The sequence below is a fragment of the Phyllobates terribilis genome, unplaced genomic scaffold (assembly GCF_046119375.1).
Source record: "Phyllobates terribilis strain yellow unplaced genomic scaffold, ASM4611937v1 Scaffold_3__8_contigs__length_932513732, whole genome shotgun sequence".
Lineage (NCBI taxonomy): Eukaryota > Metazoa > Chordata > Amphibia > Anura > Dendrobatidae > Phyllobates > Phyllobates terribilis.
The window spans coordinates 6585605-6600685 of record NW_027362763.1 but is presented as its reverse complement, the minus strand read 5'-3'; the positions used below and the strand labels follow the sequence as shown (position 1 = coordinate 6600685).

Genomic DNA, 15081 nt, shown 5'->3' with positions numbered 1-15081 from the left:
TTTTTCAGTTGGTAGAGCGATGATTCTTTTGCAAACTGCTCATGGCTCCCACAGCTAGACCTAGGAGGCTTTCCTCCATAGGCCAAACAAGCCTTCGATAGCTCAGCTGGTAGAGCGGAGGACTGTAGTTGTAAATTAGCAATCCTTAGGTCGCTGGTTCAATTCCGGCTCGAAGGACATTTTCTTCGTCCTATCTTATGTTTTGTACCTACTGGCAAACACACCACTGCTATGCTCCTTCTGTACGACTATAAAAAAAATCTAGTCCAGGAAACTTTCCTCCGTTGCACCTTGGGTTTTCAAAACGTAGGTGGCAGCAACATAGCCTTTACTTGCGGGACCTGCTGTGGGCCAAAGAGGAACGTTCTTCAACCGTAGCATGATACCCAAGCAAAAGGACACCAACGTCCCTGGGTGGGCTTGAACCACCAACCTTTCGGTTAACAGCCGAACGCGCTAACCGATTGCGCCACAGAGACACAAGCCTCTACTTGTTTTTCTGACAGCCTCAGCCAGGTCAAACACAATTTACGCAGATGATTTGCAAGAATAACATGATAAAAGAAAGCTATAGAAACAAAGAAACAATTGCAGAACCCTAGGAATACTCTAATAGCCCACAAATAAGCTCTTACTGATGAATTCCATCGCATGGACCTGAAGTCAGACAGTAATTAGGTTCTCCTCTTATCACCTGTAACCAGCAGCAGAGTGGCGCAGCGGAAGCGTGCTGGGCCCATAACCCAGAGGTCGATGGATCGAAACCATCCTCTGCTAAGTTATTGCTTTTTTTTATAGAATTCACCTTTACATTTTGCCAAAATGCTTCAGTCAAAGCAAGCGCGTTTCGGCTAAAAGAATAAAAATGAGCTCAAAAAATAAAAATGAGCTCAAAAATTAAACCAAACTAAAAAAGTCTAAAGCTTCTGCATGGGATTGTGCTACATTACAACTTCCTTCTACAAACTATTTAGGTTTATTTCACTCCCTTCAATTTGGTTTTCCATATACGTAGAAAAGGTTTGCTAGAAAGTTGCTTGCCCATATTTGTAAGCCAACATTCACCTTATGAATTCCACTTATGGTCTTCAACTTTGGCAAAAAGTAATCCGCACTTAAAAAAAAAAAAAAAAAAAAAAAAAAACGAAAGAGGATGCAATGGCACGTGTCACAGCATATGAAAATTGTTATGTGTTGTGGCAAGAAACTAAAAACAAGGTCATCAGGCATGGGGGATTAGCTCAAGTGGTAGAGCGCTCGCTTAGCATGCGAGAGGTAGCGGGATCGATGCCCGCATTCTCCAAATTTATCATTTATTGTTTTTTTCAGTTGGTAGAGCGATGATTCTTTTGCAAACTGCTCATGGCTCCCACAGCTAGACCTAGGAGGCTTTCCTCCATAGGCCAAACAAGCCTTCGATAGCTCAGCTGGTAGAGCGGAGGACTGTAGTTGTAAATTAGCAATCCTTAGGTCGCTGGTTCAATTCCGGCTCGAAGGACATTTTCTTCGTCCTATCTTATGTTTTGTACCTACTGGCAAACACACCACTGCTATGCTCCTTCTGTACGACTATAAAAAAAATCTAGTCCAGGAAACTTTCCTCCGTTGCACCTTGGGTTTTCAAAACGTAGGTGGCAGCAACATAGCCTTTACTTGCGGGACCTGCTGTGGGCCAAAGAGGAACGTTCTTCAACCGTAGCATGATACCCAAGCAAAAGACACCAACGTCCCTGGGTGGGCTTGAACCACCAACCTTTCGGTTAACAGCCGAACGCGCTAACCGATTGCGCCACAGAGACACAAGCCTCTACTTGATTTTCTGACAGCCTCAGCCAGGTCAAACACAATTTACGCAGATGATTTGCAAGAATAACATGATAAAAGAAAGCTATAGAAACAAAGAAACAATTGCAGAACCCTAGGAATACTCTAATAGCCCACAAATAAGCTCTTACTGATGAATTCCATCGCATGGACCTGAAGTCAGACAGTAATTAGGTTCTCCTCTTATCACCTGTAACCAGCAGCAGAGTGGCGCAGCGGAAGCGTGCTGGGCCCATAACCCAGAGGTCGATGGATCGAAACCATCCTCTGCTAAGTTATTGCTTTTTTTTATAGAATTCACCTTTACATTTTGCCAAAATGCTTCAGTCAAAGCAAGCGCGTTTCGGCTAAAAGAATAAAAATGAGCTCAAAAAATAAAAATGAGCTCAAAAATTAAACCAAACTAAAAAAGTCTAAAGCTTCTGCATGGGATTGTGCTACATTACAACTTCCTTCTACAAACTATTTAGGTTTATTTCACTCCCTTCAATTTGGTTTTCCATATACGTAGAAAAGGTTTGCTAGAAAGTTGCTTGCCCATATTTGTAAGCCAACATTCACCTTATGAATTCCACTTATGGTCTTCAACTTTGGCAAAAAGTAATCCGCACTTAAAAAAAAAAAAAAAAAAAAACGAAAGAGGATGCAATGGCACGTGTCACAGCATATGAAAATTGTTATGTGTTGTGGCAAGAAACTAAAAACAAGGTCATCAGGCATGGGGGATTAGCTCAAGTGGTAGAGCGCTCGCTTAGCATGCGAGAGGTAGCGGGATCGATGCCCGCATTCTCCAAATTTATCATTTATTGTTTTTTTCAGTTGGTAGAGCGATGATTCTTTTGCAAACTGCTCATGGCTCCCACAGCTAGACCTAGGAGGCTTTCCTCCATAGGCCAAACAAGCCTTCGATAGCTCAGCTGGTAGAGCGGAGGACTGTAGTTGTAAATTAGCAATCCTTAGGTCGCTGGTTCAATTCCGGCTCGAAGGACATTTTCTTCGTCCTATCTTATGTTTTGTACCTACTGGCAAACACACCACTGCTATGCTCCTTCTGTACGACTATAAAAAAAATCTAGTCCAGGAAACTTTCCTCCGTTGCACCTTGGGTTTTCAAAACGTAGGTGGCAGCAACATAGCCTTTACTTGCGGGACCTGCTGTGGGCCAAAGAGGAACGTTCTTCAACCGTAGCATGATACCCAAGCAAAAGACACCAACGTCCCTGGGTGGGCTTGAACCACCAACCTTTCGGTTAACAGCCGAACGCGCTAACCGATTGCGCCACAGAGACACAAGCCTCTACTTGATTTTCTGACAGCCTCAGCCAGGTCAAACACAATTTACGCAGATGATTTGCAAGAATAACATGATAAAAGAAAGCTATAGAAACAAAGAAACAATTGCAGAACCCTAGGAATACTCTAATAGCCCACAAATAAGCTCTTACTGATGAATTCCATCGCATGGACCTGAAGTCAGACAGTAATTAGGTTCTCCTCTTATCACCTGTAACCAGCAGCAGAGTGGCGCAGCGGAAGCGTGCTGGGCCCATAACCCAGAGGTCGATGGATCGAAACCATCCTCTGCTAAGTTATTGCTTTTTTTTATAGAATTCACCTTTACATTTTGCCAAAATGCTTCAGTCAAAGCAAGCGCGTTTCGGCTAAAAGAATAAAAATGAGCTCAAAAAATAAAAATGAGCTCAAAAATTAAACCAAACTAAAAAAGTCTAAAGCTTCTGCATGGGATTGTGCTACATTACAACTTCCTTCTACAAACTATTTAGGTTTATTTCACTCCCTTCAATTTGGTTTTCCATATACGTAGAAAAGGTTTGCTAGAAAGTTGCTTGCCCATATTTGTAAGCCAACATTCACCTTATGAATTCCACTTATGGTCTTCAACTTTGGCAAAAAGTAATCCGCACTTAAAAAAAAAAAAAAAAAAAAACGAAAGAGGATGCAATGGCACGTGTCACAGCATATGAAAATTGTTATGTGTTGTGGCAAGAAACTAAAAACAAGGTCATCAGGCATGGGGGATTAGCTCAAGTGGTAGAGCGCTCGCTTAGCATGCGAGAGGTAGCGGGATCGATGCCCGCATTCTCCAAATTTATCATTTATTGTTTTTTTCAGTTGGTAGAGCGATGATTCTTTTGCAAACTGCTCATGGCTCCCACAGCTAGACCTAGGAGGCTTTCCTCCATAGGCCAAACAAGCCTTCGATAGCTCAGCTGGTAGAGCGGAGGACTGTAGTTGTAAATTAGCAATCCTTAGGTCGCTGGTTCAATTCCGGCTCGAAGGACATTTTCTTCGTCCTATCTTATGTTTTGTACCTACTGGCAAACACACCACTGCTATGCTCCTTCTGTACGACTATAAAAAAAATCTAGTCCAGGAAACTTTCCTCCGTTGCACCTTGGGTTTTCAAAACGTAGGTGGCAGCAACATAGCCTTTACTTGCGGGACCTGCTGTGGGCCAAAGAGGAACGTTCTTCAACCGTAGCATGATACCCAAGCAAAAGACACCAACGTCCCTGGGTGGGCTTGAACCACCAACCTTTCGGTTAACAGCCGAACGCGCTAACCGATTGCGCCACAGAGACACAAGCCTCTACTTGATTTTCTGACAGCCTCAGCCAGGTCAAACACAATTTACGCAGATGATTTGCAAGAATAACATGATAAAAGAAAGCTATAGAAACAAAGAAACAATTGCAGAACCCTAGGAATACTCTAATAGCCCACAAATAAGCTCTTACTGATGAATTCCATCGCATGGACCTGAAGTCAGACAGTAATTAGGTTCTCCTCTTATCACCTGTAACCAGCAGCAGAGTGGCGCAGCGGAAGCGTGCTGGGCCCATAACCCAGAGGTCGATGGATCGAAACCATCCTCTGCTAAGTTATTGCTTTTTTTTATAGAATTCACCTTTACATTTTGCCAAAATGCTTCAGTCAAAGCAAGCGCGTTTCGGCTAAAAGAATAAAAATGAGCTCAAAAAATAAAAATGAGCTCAAAAATTAAACCAAACTAAAAAAGTCTAAAGCTTCTGCATGGGATTGTGCTACATTACAACTTCCTTCTACAAACTATTTAGGTTTATTTCACTCCCTTCAATTTGGTTTTCCATATACGTAGAAAAGGTTTGCTAGAAAGTTGCTTGCCCATATTTGTAAGCCAACATTCACCTTATGAATTCCACTTATGGTCTTCAACTTTGGCAAAAAGTAATCCGCACTTAAAAAAAAAAAAAAAAAAAAACGAAAGAGGATGCAATGGCACGTGTCACAGCATATGAAAATTGTTATGTGTTGTGGCAAGAAACTAAAAACAAGGTCATCAGGCATGGGGGATTAGCTCAAGTGGTAGAGCGCTCGCTTAGCATGCGAGAGGTAGCGGGATCGATGCCCGCATTCTCCAAATTTATCATTTATTGTTTTTTTCAGTTGGTAGAGCGATGATTCTTTTGCAAACTGCTCATGGCTCCCACAGCTAGACCTAGGAGGCTTTCCTCCATAGGCCAAACAAGCCTTCGATAGCTCAGCTGGTAGAGCGGAGGACTGTAGTTGTAAATTAGCAATCCTTAGGTCGCTGGTTCAATTCCGGCTCGAAGGACATTTTCTTCGTCCTATCTTATGTTTTGTACCTACTGGCAAACACACCACTGCTATGCTCCTTCTGTACGACTATAAAAAAAATCTAGTCCAGGAAACTTTCCTCCGTTGCACCTTGGGTTTTCAAAACGTAGGTGGCAGCAACATAGCCTTTACTTGCGGGACCTGCTGTGGGCCAAAGAGGAACGTTCTTCAACCGTAGCATGATACCCAAGCAAAAGACACCAACGTCCCTGGGTGGGCTTGAACCACCAACCTTTCGGTTAACAGCCGAACGCGCTAACCGATTGCGCCACAGAGACACAAGCCTCTACTTGATTTTCTGACAGCCTCAGCCAGGTCAAACACAATTTACGCAGATGATTTGCAAGAATAACATGATAAAAGAAAGCTATAGAAACAAAGAAACAATTGCAGAACCCTAGGAATACTCTAATAGCCCACAAATAAGCTCTTACTGATGAATTCCATCGCATGGACCTGAAGTCAGACAGTAATTAGGTTCTCCTCTTATCACCTGTAACCAGCAGCAGAGTGGCGCAGCGGAAGCGTGCTGGGCCCATAACCCAGAGGTCGATGGATCGAAACCATCCTCTGCTAAGTTATTGCTTTTTTTTATAGAATTCACCTTTACATTTTGCCAAAATGCTTCAGTCAAAGCAAGCGCGTTTCGGCTAAAAGAATAAAAATGAGCTCAAAAAATAAAAATGAGCTCAAAAATTAAACCAAACTAAAAAAGTCTAAAGCTTCTGCATGGGATTGTGCTACATTACAACTTCCTTCTACAAACTATTTAGGTTTATTTCACTCCCTTCAATTTGGTTTTCCATATACGTAGAAAAGGTTTGCTAGAAAGTTGCTTGCCCATATTTGTAAGCCAACATTCACCTTATGAATTCCACTTATGGTCTTCAACTTTGGCAAAAAGTAATCCGCACTTAAAAAAAAACAAAAAAAAAAAAAAAAAAACGAAAGAGGATGCAATGGCACGTGTCACAGCATATGAAAATTGTTATGTGTTGTGGCAAGAAACTAAAAACAAGGTCATCAGGCATGGGGGATTAGCTCAAGTGGTAGAGCGCTCGCTTAGCATGCGAGAGGTAGCGGGATCGATGCCCGCATTCTCCAAATTTATCATTTATTGTTTTTTTCAGTTGGTAGAGCGATGATTCTTTTGCAAACTGCTCATGGCTCCCACAGCTAGACCTAGGAGGCTTTCCTCCATAGGCCAAACAAGCCTTCGATAGCTCAGCTGGTAGAGCGGAGGACTGTAGTTGTAAATTAGCAATCCTTAGGTCGCTGGTTCAATTCCGGCTCGAAGGACATTTTCTTCGTCCTATCTTATGTTTTGTACCTACTGGCAAACACACCACTGCTATGCTCCTTCTGTACGACTATAAAAAAAATCTAGTCCAGGAAACTTTCCTCCGTTGCACCTTGGGTTTTCAAAACGTAGGTGGCAGCAACATAGCCTTTACTTGCGGGACCTGCTGTGGGCCAAAGAGGAACGTTCTTCAACCGTAGCATGATACCCAAGCAAAAGACACCAACGTCCCTGGGTGGGCTTGAACCACCAACCTTTCGGTTAACAGCCGAACGCGCTAACCGATTGCGCCACAGAGACACAAGCCTCTACTTGATTTTCTGACAGCCTCAGCCAGGTCAAACACAATTTACGCAGATGATTTGCAAGAATAACATGATAAAAGAAAGCTATAGAAACAAAGAAACAATTGCAGAACCCTAGGAATACTCTAATAGCCCACAAATAAGCTCTTACTGATGAATTCCATCGCATGGACCTGAAGTCAGACAGTAATTAGGTTCTCCTCTTATCACCTGTAACCAGCAGCAGAGTGGCGCAGCGGAAGCGTGCTGGGCCCATAACCCAGAGGTCGATGGATCGAAACCATCCTCTGCTAAGTTATTGCTTTTTTTTATAGAATTCACCTTTACATTTTGCCAAAATGCTTCAGTCAAAGCAAGCGCGTTTCGGCTAAAAGAATAAAAATGAGCTCAAAAAATAAAAATGAGCTCAAAAATTAAACCAAACTAAAAAAGTCTAAAGCTTCTGCATGGGATTGTGCTACATTACAACTTCCTTCTACAAACTATTTAGGTTTATTTCACTCCCTTCAATTTGGTTTTCCATATACGTAGAAAAGGTTTGCTAGAAAGTTGCTTGCCCATATTTGTAAGCCAACATTCACCTTATGAATTCCACTTATGGTCTTCAACTTTGGCAAAAAGTAATCCGCACTTAAAAAAAAAAAAAAAAAAAAACGAAAGAGGATGCAATGGCACGTGTCACAGCATATGAAAATTGTTATGTGTTGTGGCAAGAAACTAAAAACAAGGTCATCAGGCATGGGGGATTAGCTCAAGTGGTAGAGCGCTCGCTTAGCATGCGAGAGGTAGCGGGATCGATGCCCGCATTCTCCAAATTTATCATTTATTGTTTTTTTCAGTTGGTAGAGCGATGATTCTTTTGCAAACTGCTCATGGCTCCCACAGCTAGACCTAGGAGGCTTTCCTCCATAGGCCAAACAAGCCTTCGATAGCTCAGCTGGTAGAGCGGAGGACTGTAGTTGTAAATTAGCAATCCTTAGGTCGCTGGTTCAATTCCGGCTCGAAGGACATTTTCTTCGTCCTATCTTATGTTTTGTACCTACTGGCAAACACACCACTGCTATGCTCCTTCTGTACGACTATAAAAAAAATCTAGTCCAGGAAACTTTCCTCCGTTGCACCTTGGGTTTTCAAAACGTAGGTGGCAGCAACATAGCCTTTACTTGCGGGACCTGCTGTGGGCCAAAGAGGAACGTTCTTCAACCGTAGCATGATACCCAAGCAAAAGACACCAACGTCCCTGGGTGGGCTTGAACCACCAACCTTTCGGTTAACAGCCGAACGCGCTAACCGATTGCGCCACAGAGACACAAGCCTCTACTTGATTTTCTGACAGCCTCAGCCAGGTCAAACACAATTTACGCAGATGATTTGCAAGAATAACATGATAAAAGAAAGCTATAGAAACAAAGAAACAATTGCAGAACCCTAGGAATACTCTAATAGCCCACAAATAAGCTCTTACTGATGAATTCCATCGCATGGACCTGAAGTCAGACAGTAATTAGGTTCTCCTCTTATCACCTGTAACCAGCAGCAGAGTGGCGCAGCGGAAGCGTGCTGGGCCCATAACCCAGAGGTCGATGGATCGAAACCATCCTCTGCTAAGTTATTGCTTTTTTTTATAGAATTCACCTTTACATTTTGCCAAAATGCTTCAGTCAAAGCAAGCGCGTTTCGGCTAAAAGAATAAAAATGAGCTCAAAAAATAAAAATGAGCTCAAAAATTAAACCAAACTAAAAAAGTCTAAAGCTTCTGCATGGGATTGTGCTACATTACAACTTCCTTCTACAAACTATTTAGGTTTATTTCACTCCCTTCAATTTGGTTTTCCATATACGTAGAAAAGGTTTGCTAGAAAGTTGCTTGCCCATATTTGTAAGCCAACATTCACCTTATGAATTCCACTTATGGTCTTCAACTTTGGCAAAAAGTAATCCGCACTTAAAAAAAAACAAAAAAAAAAAAAAAAAAACGAAAGAGGATGCAATGGCACGTGTCACAGCATATGAAAATTGTTATGTGTTGTGGCAAGAAACTAAAAACGAGGTCATCAGGCATGGGGGATTAGCTCAAGTGGTAGAGCGCTCGCTTAGCATGCGAGAGGTAGCGGGATCGATGCCCGCATTCTCCAAATTTATCATTTATTGTTTTTTTCAGTTGGTAGAGCGATGATTCTTTTGCAAACTGCTCATGGCTCCCACAGCTAGACCTAGGAGGCTTTCCTCCATAGGCCAAACAAGCCTTCGATAGCTCAGCTGGTAGAGCGGAGGACTGTAGTTGTAAATTAGCAATCCTTAGGTCGCTGGTTCAATTCCGGCTCGAAGGACATTTTCTTCGTCCTATCTTATGTTTTGTACCTACTGGCAAACACACCACTGCTATGCTCCTTCTGTACGACTATAAAAAAAATCTAGTCCAGGAAACTTTCCTCCGTTGCACCTTGGGTTTTCAAAACGTAGGTGGCAGCAACATAGCCTTTACTTGCGGGACCTGCTGTGGGCCAAAGAGGAACGTTCTTCAACCGTAGCATGATACCCAAGCAAAAGACACCAACGTCCCTGGGTGGGCTTGAACCACCAACCTTTCGGTTAACAGCCGAACGCGCTAACCGATTGCGCCACAGAGACACAAGCCTCTACTTGATTTTCTGACAGCCTCAGCCAGGTCAAACACAATTTACGCAGATGATTTGCAAGAATAACATGATAAAAGAAAGCTATAGAAACAAAGAAACAATTGCAGAACCCTAGGAATACTCTAATAGCCCACAAATAAGCTCTTACTGATGAATTCCATCGCATGGACCTGAAGTCAGACAGTAATTAGGTTCTCCTCTTATCACCTGTAACCAGCAGCAGAGTGGCGCAGCGGAAGCGTGCTGGGCCCATAACCCAGAGGTCGATGGATCGAAACCATCCTCTGCTAAGTTATTGCTTTTTTTTATAGAATTCACCTTTACATTTTGCCAAAATGCTTCAGTCAAAGCAAGCGCGTTTCGGCTAAAAGAATAAAAATGAGCTCAAAAAATAAAAATGAGCTCAAAAATTAAACCAAACTAAAAAAGTCTAAAGCTTCTGCATGGGATTGTGCTACATTACAACTTCCTTCTACAAACTATTTAGGTTTATTTCACTCCCTTCAATTTGGTTTTCCATATACGTAGAAAAGGTTTGCTAGAAAGTTGCTTGCCCATATTTGTAAGCCAACATTCACCTTATGAATTCCACTTATGGTCTTCAACTTTGGCAAAAAGTAATCCGCACTTAAAAAAAAACAAAAAAAAAAAACGAAAGAGGATGCAATGGCACGTGTCACAGCATATGAAAATTGTTATGTGTTGTGGCAAGAAACTAAAAACAAGGTCATCAGGCATGGGGGATTAGCTCAAGTGGTAGAGCGCTCGCTTAGCATGCGAGAGGTAGCGGGATCGATGCCCGCATTCTCCAAATTTATCATTTATTGTTTTTTTCAGTTGGTAGAGCGATGATTCTTTTGCAAACTGCTCATGGCTCCCACAGCTAGACCTAGGAGGCTTTCCTCCATAGGCCAAACAAGCCTTCGATAGCTCAGCTGGTAGAGCGGAGGACTGTAGTTGTAAATTAGCAATCCTTAGGTTGCTGGTTCAATTCCGGCTCGAAGGACATTTTCTTCGTCCTATCTTATGTTTTGTACCTACTGGCAAACACACCACTGCTATGCTCCTTCTGTACGACTATAAAAAAAATCTAGTCCAGGAAACTTTCCTCCGTTGCACCTTGGGTTTTCAAAACGTAGGTGGCAGCAACATAGCCTTTACTTGCGGGACCTGCTGTGGGCCAAAGAGGAACGTTCTTCAACCGTAGCATGATACCCAAGCAAAAGACACCAACGTCCCTGGGTGGGCTTGAACCACCAACCTTTCGGTTAACAGCCGAACGCGCTAACCGATTGCGCCACAGAGACACAAGCCTCTACTTGATTTTCTGACAGCCTCAGCCAGGTCAAACACAATTTACGCAGATGATTTGCAAGAATAACATGATAAAAGAAAGCTATAGAAACAAAGAAACAATTGCAGAACCCTAGGAATACTCTAATAGCCCACAAATAAGCTCTTACTGATGAATTCCATCGCATGGACCTGAAGTCAGACAGTAATTAGGTTCTCCTCTTATCACCTGTAACCAGCAGCAGAGTGGCGCAGCGGAAGCGTGCTGGGCCCATAACCCAGAGGTCGATGGATCGAAACCATCCTCTGCTAAGTTATTGCTTTTTTTTATAGAATTCACCTTTACATTTTGCCAAAATGCTTCAGTCAAAGCAAGCGCGTTTCGGCTAAAAGAATAAAAATGAGCTCAAAAAATAAAAATGAGCTCAAAAATTAAACCAAACTAAAAAAGTCTAAAGCTTCTGCATGGGATTGTGCTACATTACAACTTCCTTCTACAAACTATTTAGGTTTATTTCACTCCCTTCAATTTGGTTTTCCATATACGTAGAAAAGGTTTGCTAGAAAGTTGCTTGCCCATATTTGTAAGCCAACATTCACCTTATGAATTCCACTTATGGTCTTCAACTTTGGCAAAAAGTAATCCGCACTTAAAAAAAAAAAAAAAAAAAAAAAAAAAAACGAAAGAGGATGCAATGGCACGTGTCACAGCATATGAAAATTGTTATGTGTTGTGGCAAGAAACTAAAAACAAGGTCATCAGGCATGGGGGATTAGCTCAAGTGGTAGAGCGCTCGCTTAGCATGCGAGAGGTAGCGGGATCGATGCCCGCATTCTCCAAATTTATCATTTATTGTTTTTTTCAGTTGGTAGAGCGATGATTCTTTTGCAAACTGCTCATGGCTCCCACAGCTAGACCTAGGAGGCTTTCCTCCATAGGCCAAACAAGCCTTCGATAGCTCAGCTGGTAGAGCGGAGGACTGTAGTTGTAAATTAGCAATCCTTAGGTCGCTGGTTCAATTCCGGCTCGAAGGACATTTTCTTCGTCCTATCTTATGTTTTGTACCTACTGGCAAACACACCACTGCTATGCTCCTTCTGTACGACTATAAAAAAAATCTAGTCCAGGAAACTTTCCTCCGTTGCACCTTGGGTTTTCAAAACGTAGGTGGCAGCAACATAGCCTTTACTTGCGGGACCTGCTGTGGGCCAAAGAGGAACGTTCTTCAACCGTAGCATGATACCCAAGCAAAAGACACCAACGTCCCTGGGTGGGCTTGAACCACCAACCTTTCGGTTAACAGCCGAACGCGCTAACCGATTGCGCCACAGAGACACAAGCCTCTACTTGATTTTCTGACAGCCTCAGCCAGGTCAAACACAATTTACGCAGATGATTTGCAAGAATAACATGATAAAAGAAAGCTATAGAAACAAAGAAACAATTGCAGAACCCTAGGAATACTCTAATAGCCCACAAATAAGCTCTTACTGATGAATTCCATCGCATGGACCTGAAGTCAGACAGTAATTAGGTTCTCCTCTTATCACCTGTAACCAGCAGCAGAGTGGCGCAGCGGAAGCGTGCTGGGCCCATAACCCAGAGGTCGATGGATCGAAACCATCCTCTGCTAAGTTATTGCTTTTTTTTATAGAATTCACCTTTACATTTTGCCAAAATGCTTCAGTCAAAGCAAGCGCGTTTCGGCTAAAAGAATAAAAATGAGCTCAAAAAATAAAAATGAGCTCAAAAATTAAACCAAACTAAAAAAGTCTAAAGCTTCTGCATGGGATTGTGCTACATTACAACTTCCTTCTACAAACTATTTAGGTTTATTTCACTCCCTTCAATTTGGTTTTCCATATACGTAGAAAAGGTTTGCTAGAAAGTTGCTTGCCCATATTTGTAAGCCAACATTCACCTTATGAATTCCACTTATGGTCTTCAACTTTGGCAAAAAGTAATCCGCACTTAAAAAAAAAAAAAAAAAAAAAAAAACGAAAGAGGATGCAATGGCACGTGTCACAGCATATGAAAATTGTTATGTGTTGTGGCAAGAAACTAAAAACAAGGTCATCAGGCATGGGGGATTAGCTCAAGTGGTAGAGCGCTCGCTTAGCATGCGAGAGGTAGCGGGATCGATGCCCGCATTCTCCAAATTTATCATTTATTGTTTTTTTCAGTTGGTAGAGCGATGATTCTTTTGCAAACTGCTCATGGCTCCCACAGCTAGACCTAGGAGGCTTTCCTCCATAGGCCAAACAAGCCTTCGATAGCTCAGCTGGTAGAGCGGAGGACTGTAGTTGTAAATTAGCAATCCTTAGGTCGCTGGTTCAATTCCGGCTCGAAGGACATTTTCTTCGTCCTATCTTATGTTTTGTACCTACTGGCAAACACACCACTGCTATGCTCCTTCTGTACGACTATAAAAAAAATCTAGTCCAGGAAACTTTCCTCCGTTGCACCTTGGGTTTTCAAAACGTAGGTGGCAGCAACATAGCCTTTACTTGCGGGACCTGCTGTGGGCCAAAGAGGAACGTTCTTCAACCGTAGCATGATACCCAAGCAAAAGACACCAACGTCCCTGGGTGGGCTTGAACCACCAACCTTTCGGTTAACAGCCGAACGCGCTAACCGATTGCGCCACAGAGACACAAGCCTCTACTTGATTTTCTGACAGCCTCAGCCAGGTCAAACACAATTTACGCAGATGATTTGCAAGAATAACATGATAAAAGAAAGCTATAGAAACAAAGAAACAATTGCAGAACCCTAGGAATACTCTAATAGCCCACAAATAAGCTCTTACTGATGAATTCCATCGCATGGACCTGAAGTCAGACAGTAATTAGGTTCTCCTCTTATCACCTGTAACCAGCAGCAGAGTGGCGCAGCGGAAGCGTGCTGGGCCCATAACCCAGAGGTCGATGGATCGAAACCATCCTCTGCTAAGTTATTGCTTTTTTTTATAGAATTCACCTTTACATTTTGCCAAAATGCTTCAGTCAAAGCAAGCGCGTTTCGGCTAAAAGAATAAAAATGAGCTCAAAAAATAAAAATGAGCTCAAAAATTAAACCAAACTAAAAAAGTCTAAAGCTTCTGCATGGGATTGTGCTACATTACAACTTCCTTCTACAAACTATTTAGGTTTATTTCACTCCCTTCAATTTGGTTTTCCATATACGTAGAAAAGGTTTGCTAGAAAGTTGCTTGCCCATATTTGTAAGCCAACATTCACCTTATGAATTCCACTTATGGTCTTCAACTTTGGCAAAAAGTAATCCGCACTTAAAAAAAAAAAAAAAAAAAAAAAAACGAAAGAGGATGCAATGGCACGTGTCACAGCATATGAAAATTGTTATGTGTTGTGGCAAGAAACTAAAAACAAGGTCATCAGGCATGGGGGATTAGCTCAAGTGGTAGAGCGCTCGCTTAGCATGCGAGAGGTAGCGGGATCGATGCCCGCATTCTCCAAATTTATCATTTATTGTTTTTTTCAGTTGGTAGAGCGATGATTCTTTTGCAAACTGCTCATGGCTCCCACAGCTAGACCTAGGAGGCTTTCCTCCATAGGCCAAACAAGCCTTCGATAGCTCAGCTGGTAGAGCGGAGGACTGTAGTTGTAAATTAGCAATCCTTAGGTAGCTGGTTCAATTCCGGCTTGAAGGACATTTTCTTCGTCCTATCTTATGTTTTGTACCTACTGGCAAACACACCACTGCTATGCTCCTTCTGTACGACTATAAAAAAAATCTAGTCCAGGAAACTTTCCTCCGTTGCACCTTGGGTTTTCAAAACGTAGGTGGCAGCAACATAGCCTTTACTTGCGGGACCTGCTGTGGGCCAAAGAGGAACGTTCTTCAACCGTAGCATGATACCCAAGCAAAAGACACCAACGTCCCTGGGTGGGCTTGAACCACCAACCTTTCGGTTAACAGCCGAACGCACTAACCGATTGCGCCACAGAGACACAAGCCTCTACTTGATTTTCTGACAGCCTCAGCCAGGTCAAACACAATTTACGCAGATGATTTGCAAGAATAACATGATAAAAGAAAGCTATAGAAACAAAGAAACAA

At 42.4% G+C, this 15081-nt stretch overlaps 35 non-coding genes across 35 annotated transcripts; 23 read left to right on the top strand and 12 right to left on the bottom strand.

The window, feature by feature from the left end:
- Positions 1-91: 91 nt before the first annotated feature.
- TRNAY-GUA (transfer RNA tyrosine (anticodon GUA)) lies at positions 92-177 on the top strand. The gene is given in 2 exon segments: positions 92-128; positions 142-177. It is a non-coding gene; the product is annotated as a tRNA-Tyr (tRNA).
- Positions 178-405: 228 nt separating this feature from the next.
- TRNAN-GUU (transfer RNA asparagine (anticodon GUU)) lies at positions 406-479 on the bottom strand. Its single transcript has one exon. It is a non-coding gene; the product is annotated as a tRNA-Asn (tRNA).
- Positions 480-1230: 751 nt separating this feature from the next.
- Positions 1231-1303, top strand: TRNAA-AGC (transfer RNA alanine (anticodon AGC)). Its single transcript has one exon. It is a non-coding gene; the product is annotated as a tRNA-Ala (tRNA).
- A 109-nt stretch (positions 1304-1412) lies between these two features.
- Positions 1413-1498, top strand: TRNAY-GUA (transfer RNA tyrosine (anticodon GUA)). The gene is given in 2 exon segments: positions 1413-1449; positions 1463-1498. It is a non-coding gene; the product is annotated as a tRNA-Tyr (tRNA).
- A 227-nt stretch (positions 1499-1725) lies between these two features.
- On the bottom strand, positions 1726-1799 carry TRNAN-GUU (transfer RNA asparagine (anticodon GUU)). Its single transcript has one exon. It is a non-coding gene; the product is annotated as a tRNA-Asn (tRNA).
- A 745-nt stretch (positions 1800-2544) lies between these two features.
- On the top strand, positions 2545-2617 carry TRNAA-AGC (transfer RNA alanine (anticodon AGC)). Its single transcript has one exon. It is a non-coding gene; the product is annotated as a tRNA-Ala (tRNA).
- Positions 2618-2726: 109 nt separating this feature from the next.
- Positions 2727-2812, top strand: TRNAY-GUA (transfer RNA tyrosine (anticodon GUA)). Its single transcript is given in 2 exon segments — positions 2727-2763; positions 2777-2812. It is a non-coding gene; the product is annotated as a tRNA-Tyr (tRNA).
- A 227-nt stretch (positions 2813-3039) lies between these two features.
- On the bottom strand, positions 3040-3113 carry TRNAN-GUU (transfer RNA asparagine (anticodon GUU)). The gene has a single exon. It is a non-coding gene; the product is annotated as a tRNA-Asn (tRNA).
- A 745-nt stretch (positions 3114-3858) lies between these two features.
- Positions 3859-3931, top strand: TRNAA-AGC (transfer RNA alanine (anticodon AGC)). The gene has a single exon. It is a non-coding gene; the product is annotated as a tRNA-Ala (tRNA).
- A 109-nt stretch (positions 3932-4040) lies between these two features.
- TRNAY-GUA (transfer RNA tyrosine (anticodon GUA)) lies at positions 4041-4126 on the top strand. Its single transcript is given in 2 exon segments — positions 4041-4077; positions 4091-4126. It is a non-coding gene; the product is annotated as a tRNA-Tyr (tRNA).
- A 227-nt stretch (positions 4127-4353) lies between these two features.
- Positions 4354-4427, bottom strand: TRNAN-GUU (transfer RNA asparagine (anticodon GUU)). The gene has a single exon. It is a non-coding gene; the product is annotated as a tRNA-Asn (tRNA).
- A 745-nt stretch (positions 4428-5172) lies between these two features.
- Positions 5173-5245, top strand: TRNAA-AGC (transfer RNA alanine (anticodon AGC)). The gene has a single exon. It is a non-coding gene; the product is annotated as a tRNA-Ala (tRNA).
- Positions 5246-5354: 109 nt separating this feature from the next.
- On the top strand, positions 5355-5440 carry TRNAY-GUA (transfer RNA tyrosine (anticodon GUA)). Its single transcript is given in 2 exon segments — positions 5355-5391; positions 5405-5440. It is a non-coding gene; the product is annotated as a tRNA-Tyr (tRNA).
- A 227-nt stretch (positions 5441-5667) lies between these two features.
- Positions 5668-5741, bottom strand: TRNAN-GUU (transfer RNA asparagine (anticodon GUU)). The gene has a single exon. It is a non-coding gene; the product is annotated as a tRNA-Asn (tRNA).
- Positions 5742-6494: 753 nt separating this feature from the next.
- TRNAA-AGC (transfer RNA alanine (anticodon AGC)) lies at positions 6495-6567 on the top strand. The gene has a single exon. It is a non-coding gene; the product is annotated as a tRNA-Ala (tRNA).
- A 109-nt stretch (positions 6568-6676) lies between these two features.
- On the top strand, positions 6677-6762 carry TRNAY-GUA (transfer RNA tyrosine (anticodon GUA)). Its single transcript is given in 2 exon segments — positions 6677-6713; positions 6727-6762. It is a non-coding gene; the product is annotated as a tRNA-Tyr (tRNA).
- Positions 6763-6989: 227 nt separating this feature from the next.
- Positions 6990-7063, bottom strand: TRNAN-GUU (transfer RNA asparagine (anticodon GUU)). The gene has a single exon. It is a non-coding gene; the product is annotated as a tRNA-Asn (tRNA).
- A 745-nt stretch (positions 7064-7808) lies between these two features.
- Positions 7809-7881, top strand: TRNAA-AGC (transfer RNA alanine (anticodon AGC)). The gene has a single exon. It is a non-coding gene; the product is annotated as a tRNA-Ala (tRNA).
- Positions 7882-7990: 109 nt separating this feature from the next.
- On the top strand, positions 7991-8076 carry TRNAY-GUA (transfer RNA tyrosine (anticodon GUA)). The gene is given in 2 exon segments: positions 7991-8027; positions 8041-8076. It is a non-coding gene; the product is annotated as a tRNA-Tyr (tRNA).
- Positions 8077-8303: 227 nt separating this feature from the next.
- On the bottom strand, positions 8304-8377 carry TRNAN-GUU (transfer RNA asparagine (anticodon GUU)). Its single transcript has one exon. It is a non-coding gene; the product is annotated as a tRNA-Asn (tRNA).
- A 753-nt stretch (positions 8378-9130) lies between these two features.
- On the top strand, positions 9131-9203 carry TRNAA-AGC (transfer RNA alanine (anticodon AGC)). Its single transcript has one exon. It is a non-coding gene; the product is annotated as a tRNA-Ala (tRNA).
- A 109-nt stretch (positions 9204-9312) lies between these two features.
- On the top strand, positions 9313-9398 carry TRNAY-GUA (transfer RNA tyrosine (anticodon GUA)). The gene is given in 2 exon segments: positions 9313-9349; positions 9363-9398. It is a non-coding gene; the product is annotated as a tRNA-Tyr (tRNA).
- A 227-nt stretch (positions 9399-9625) lies between these two features.
- Positions 9626-9699, bottom strand: TRNAN-GUU (transfer RNA asparagine (anticodon GUU)). The gene has a single exon. It is a non-coding gene; the product is annotated as a tRNA-Asn (tRNA).
- Positions 9700-10445: 746 nt separating this feature from the next.
- Positions 10446-10518, top strand: TRNAA-AGC (transfer RNA alanine (anticodon AGC)). The gene has a single exon. It is a non-coding gene; the product is annotated as a tRNA-Ala (tRNA).
- A 109-nt stretch (positions 10519-10627) lies between these two features.
- TRNAY-GUA (transfer RNA tyrosine (anticodon GUA)) lies at positions 10628-10713 on the top strand. The gene is given in 2 exon segments: positions 10628-10664; positions 10678-10713. It is a non-coding gene; the product is annotated as a tRNA-Tyr (tRNA).
- Positions 10714-10940: 227 nt separating this feature from the next.
- On the bottom strand, positions 10941-11014 carry TRNAN-GUU (transfer RNA asparagine (anticodon GUU)). The gene has a single exon. It is a non-coding gene; the product is annotated as a tRNA-Asn (tRNA).
- A 753-nt stretch (positions 11015-11767) lies between these two features.
- On the top strand, positions 11768-11840 carry TRNAA-AGC (transfer RNA alanine (anticodon AGC)). Its single transcript has one exon. It is a non-coding gene; the product is annotated as a tRNA-Ala (tRNA).
- A 109-nt stretch (positions 11841-11949) lies between these two features.
- TRNAY-GUA (transfer RNA tyrosine (anticodon GUA)) lies at positions 11950-12035 on the top strand. Its single transcript is given in 2 exon segments — positions 11950-11986; positions 12000-12035. It is a non-coding gene; the product is annotated as a tRNA-Tyr (tRNA).
- A 227-nt stretch (positions 12036-12262) lies between these two features.
- TRNAN-GUU (transfer RNA asparagine (anticodon GUU)) lies at positions 12263-12336 on the bottom strand. The gene has a single exon. It is a non-coding gene; the product is annotated as a tRNA-Asn (tRNA).
- Positions 12337-13085: 749 nt separating this feature from the next.
- On the top strand, positions 13086-13158 carry TRNAA-AGC (transfer RNA alanine (anticodon AGC)). The gene has a single exon. It is a non-coding gene; the product is annotated as a tRNA-Ala (tRNA).
- A 109-nt stretch (positions 13159-13267) lies between these two features.
- TRNAY-GUA (transfer RNA tyrosine (anticodon GUA)) lies at positions 13268-13353 on the top strand. The gene is given in 2 exon segments: positions 13268-13304; positions 13318-13353. It is a non-coding gene; the product is annotated as a tRNA-Tyr (tRNA).
- A 227-nt stretch (positions 13354-13580) lies between these two features.
- TRNAN-GUU (transfer RNA asparagine (anticodon GUU)) lies at positions 13581-13654 on the bottom strand. Its single transcript has one exon. It is a non-coding gene; the product is annotated as a tRNA-Asn (tRNA).
- Positions 13655-14403: 749 nt separating this feature from the next.
- Positions 14404-14476, top strand: TRNAA-AGC (transfer RNA alanine (anticodon AGC)). Its single transcript has one exon. It is a non-coding gene; the product is annotated as a tRNA-Ala (tRNA).
- Positions 14477-14585: 109 nt separating this feature from the next.
- On the top strand, positions 14586-14671 carry TRNAY-GUA (transfer RNA tyrosine (anticodon GUA)). Its single transcript is given in 2 exon segments — positions 14586-14622; positions 14636-14671. It is a non-coding gene; the product is annotated as a tRNA-Tyr (tRNA).
- A 227-nt stretch (positions 14672-14898) lies between these two features.
- Positions 14899-14972, bottom strand: TRNAN-GUU (transfer RNA asparagine (anticodon GUU)). Its single transcript has one exon. It is a non-coding gene; the product is annotated as a tRNA-Asn (tRNA).
- Between the last annotated feature and the right edge of the window lie 109 nt (positions 14973-15081).